This window comes from Bos indicus x Bos taurus, unplaced genomic scaffold, assembly GCF_003369695.1.
Source record: "Bos indicus x Bos taurus breed Angus x Brahman F1 hybrid unplaced genomic scaffold, Bos_hybrid_MaternalHap_v2.0 tig00003558_arrow_arrow_obj, whole genome shotgun sequence".
Lineage (NCBI taxonomy): Eukaryota > Metazoa > Chordata > Mammalia > Artiodactyla > Bovidae > Bos > Bos indicus x Bos taurus.
Genome location: NW_020867705.1, coordinates 39,801 through 44,487, shown reverse-complemented (window position 1 = coordinate 44,487; position 4,687 = coordinate 39,801).

Below are 4,687 nucleotides of genomic sequence, written 5' to 3'. Positions count from 1 at the left end.
ACTGTTTCCCCATCTATTTCCCATGAAGTGATGGGACCAGATGCCATGATCTTCGTTTTCTGCATGTTGAGCTTTAAGCCAACCTTTTTCACTCTCCTCTTTCATGTTCATCAAGAGGCTCTTTAATTCTTCTTCACTTTCTGCCATAAAGGTGGTGTCATCTGCATATCTGAGGTTATTGATATTTCTCCTGGCAATCTAATTTCAGCTTGTGCTTCCTCCAGCCCAGCGTTTCTCATGATGTACTCTGCATATAAATTAAATAAGCAGGGTGACAATATACAGCCTTGACGTATTCCTTTTCCTATTTGGAACCAGTCTGTTGTTCCATGTCCAGTCTGTTTAATTTTTTATCAATGTGTAACATCAGGAATCTGATATTCCCCAATTTACCAGTTCTCTTTTGATGTTAAAAAGTAAAAGCCCCTAAAATAAGTTGAGTATTTGTCCTGAAGAGCAGCAATAAAGGGCATGCAATCTTGGAAGACTGTCTTCAGAGGCTGGCTACAAAGCCAGACACAAAGAACTCAGGTGGGAAAAGCAAGAGATGGCAACTGTGAAGAGGAAAGAAAGCCGGCAGAATCTCAGAAGAGACAATGACAAGAGTGGGCCCTGAGGGCTTGTCAGCAAGGCCCTGCAACAAAAGATACTAGCAATTCTATTCCAATTCAAACTTTCTGTACAGAAAGTGATTCCTTTCATCTTTCTCAGCTTAGATTTACTTATCTGGACACACTATACATATACATAGCATTTTGCGTTTCCAATTCACAAATTAAAGGTTGCCTCAAACACACTGGCTACAATGGGAACTGGAGGATATTCTTTTGTCTTCTTTCAGAGTTTTCCAGGACTGCATTATAAGGATTAGCACTTACTAACCCTGAAGCTTCTTCTCTCAAGGAAATCATCATCTTGTAGAGAGCAAAGTACACACTGAGAGCATATCAGTGCTCGAAGTGCTAGATTCCTTTCCTAAATCTCATGTGGGTTTTGGCCTTTTGTTTTCCATATCTTGTTTAAAAAATAAATTCATTCTCAGGATACTGTTTTCTGGTTGCTAAAGCATCAGTTCAGTTCAGTCGCTAAGTCGTGTCCGACTCTTTGCGACCCCATGAATCGCAGCACGCCAGGCCTCCCTGTCCATCACCAACTCCCAGAGCTCACCCAGACTCACGTCCATCAAGTCAGTGATGCCATCCAGCCATCTCATCCTCTGTCGTCCCCTTCTCCTCCTGCCCCCAATCCCTCACAGCATCAGAGTCTTTTCCAATGATTTAATTCTTCACATGAGGTGGCCAAAGTGCTGGAATTTCAGCTTTAGCATCATTCCTTCCAAAGAAATCCCAGGGTTGATCTCTTTCCATATTTAATTCATCGGAGAAGGCAATGGCAACCCACTCCAGTACTCTTGCCTGGAAAATCCCATGGGCGGAGGAGCCTGGTAGGCTGCCATCTATGGGGTCGCACAGAGTTGGAAATGACTGAAGCTATTAGCAGCAGCATATTTAATTCATAGGGCCTAGATTCTTACGAATCTCTAGGTATCACTTTGCTACATTATCTCATTTTTAAAGTCCGTCTAGTCATCTACTGATTACAAAAGATAATCTAAACTTCCAGTGTGCTGAGTGACGGGGCTTAAAAAAATACAGGAAAAACAAATAAAGTTCAAAACTAAAATGAATAGTAGGCATCAAATCCAGTCCATCTTACAAGTTATATATACTTTTAATTCTAGAGACAGCAGAAGCAGAAGATCTTTTAAAACTAAAACTGGAAAGTTAAAAGATGGCCAGAAGTGAAGTGAAGTGGAGTCTCTCAGTCGTTTCTGACTCTTTGCGACCCCATGGACTGTAGCCTACCAGGCCTCTCTGTCCGTGGGATTTTCCAGGCAATAGTACTGGAGTGGGTTGCCATTTCTTTCTCCAGGGGATCTTCCCAACTCAGGGATTGAACCCAGGTCTCCCGCATTGTAGGCAGACACTTAACCATCTGAACCACCAGGGAAGTCCTAAAAGATGGCCAGAGTCTGGACTTAAAAAAAAAACAAACCAGGTTGAAATTCCAGCCTCGTTTCCCTGTTCCATTAAAATGTGTTCAGGAAATGCTCTAATATCAAGCTCCTGATTTTTTTTTCCCCTTTAGCATGGTTGCATGTTTTAACTATAAAAGTAGTTTAATGAGATAAACTTTGAGGACCAGGATTTTTTTTTTAGGCCTACTAGCCTAGTTGTTTGGAGAAGGCAATGGCACCCCACTCCAGTACCCTTGCCTGGAAGATCCCGTGGATGGAGGAACCTAGTAGGCTGCAGTCCATGGGGTTGCACAGAGTCAGACATGACTGAAGTGACTTAGCAGGAGCAGCAGCAGCCTAGTTGTTTTTTCTTAAACTTCATTCACAGCGCATTCCTTGGATCCCCCAAAACTGTTGCTAGTTCTCAGCATAACAAATTGTAACTCAAAGACAGATTCATCATTTCTGATGTAACAGTCAGTTAAAACAAATTTCTACTCAAAGAGGAGCTGGTACTCTTCAAACATTCATTTCTAACCTTCTGGAAATGCCACTATTAAAAACCTTCACTTCTTTCCTTAGGACGCTGCGACCCTTCTTCTCCCAAATCTACACTGAACAATTCCTCTCATACATATTTCAAAGTTTTGCTTTTAATTTGCACTACTGCTCTTTTTGTGGGCAGCTGCAGCTTTAAATGTCTCTAATTCTAGAGATTTAGAGGTTAAAAAACGCTTCAGGCCAACACTGCTCTTCCCTGTGAAAGAAGGTAAAGATGCAGTAAGAACTGTTTGCTAGCACATGTCTCCTGAAGAAAATAAAAGTCAACAGCAGTCTAACATCAACAAACTAACATGCTCAGAATAAGTTTTCAGTATGAAATCTCACAGTTTTACTAACACTTACGAAATTTAAGTTGGGGAGAGAGATGTTTTGCCTATCAAGTGGGCAACAGAGAACTTACAGTGAGTTTTAAACCCCCTCTCTTTGCCCAGTGATGACGCGCTCACAACACTGTGCTATACAAACAAAGAACGTGCACTTTACTATTTAGCTTCCCTGGAGAAGGCAATGGCACCCCACTCCAGTACTCTTGCCTGGAGAATCCCATGGACTGAGGAGCCTGGTGCACTGCAGTCCATGGGATCGCCAAGAGTCGGACACGACTGAGCGACTTCACTTTCACTTTTCACTTTTATGCATTGGAGAAGGAAATGGCAACCCACTCCAGTGTTCTTTCCTGGAGAATCCCAGGAATGTGGTAGCCTTGTGGGCTGCTGTCTATGGGGTCGCATAGAGTCGGACACGACTGAAGCGCCTTGGTGGCAGCAGCAACAAGTCTCCCTACTTCAAATATCTCAATCATGGCTGGGATCTCTCTAGAAAAATCCACCTAAATGGTCAAAGCACAAAATAAAGGTCAGAGGAATACAGTACCTAAGATGAAAAAAGGGATCAAAGAACCTAAAGTCCTTTCTTCCTCTATTAATAGGGCACTGGTAGATTCAGGAGAGATGTAGAGGCAGGGAATATTAGTGGAAGAGAAAAAGAAAAAAAGAAAAAAATGGAGGAGGAGGAAAGAGAAGGTAAGACGATAGGCTTTACTAATTGTTGAGGTCCTTTAACGGACCAGACCCTGGTGGTCCAGAGTCGACGATAAGAAAGTAAAGGAGAGAAAGAGGCTGATATTCCTTGGTTTATGCAGAAAGCCAAGAAAGCCCCTGGCACGGGGCTCGCTCAGTTCACGGAGGCCTCAGGCTCCCTCTCGATGCGGTGAAGGCTCACAGCACCTTCTCAAGAGGGTCTTAGAAGCCTGGGCAGAAAAGTGAATTCAGAGGGCTTCTGTGCTCCAAAGAAATAGCCTGATAGAGAGAGAAAAAGAAAGACACGGGGATCAGAGCTCTGATGGAGCAAAGGTGTTTTAATGAACATGGTGTGGGCATATAGACTGTCTTACATGGTAGTTATTCTCAGCAAAGATAAAGATTAAAATTCCAGACTTACAAAACATAGGCTATCCATATCAAAGAGAGAGAGAGTTGTAAACAATCACTTTTACTGTATGGTTCACAAGAAGGAGAGGGTACTTATCTCCATATAGAAAATCTAATGAAGGAAATGCCTGGATTCCTCAGCCCCCGGGAGACGCTTGAGTATTTAGGGATTAATAAGGAACAGAGAATTTCTGACAGATCTAAACAGCACACAGGAAGCCTCCTGTTAAATGCTTCCTGAAAACTAGTTACCTTATTTTCCTGACAGTTTCAATGCATTTGGGGGGAAGGGAGTAGAGGAGGAACCTCTTACTTCACTAAATAAAAGGCAACACTGTAAGAAGAACTGCATCTCAATTATCTTTTATTTTCAGCTACATCCTTGCAAGCCTGCCCACTTAAACTTTTACATCACTTTCCTATCTTATTACCTCTATGTTGTGGTTTGGTACTTCAAACAAACACTTTTTTTTTTCCTTCTTCTTATGGAGGAAAAAGATGGTATTGATTTGCTTAAAAGTACGGATTGGTAAAAAAAAAAAAAAAAAAAAAGGACGGAGGGAAACCATTATCTTGAGGAGTAAATGGTTCTTAATAACAGAACTACGGATTTATCCATCCCTTTGACTGTTAGCATGCCACTAAAGGCTTCAGAAGGCTCAAGAGGGAGGTTAAC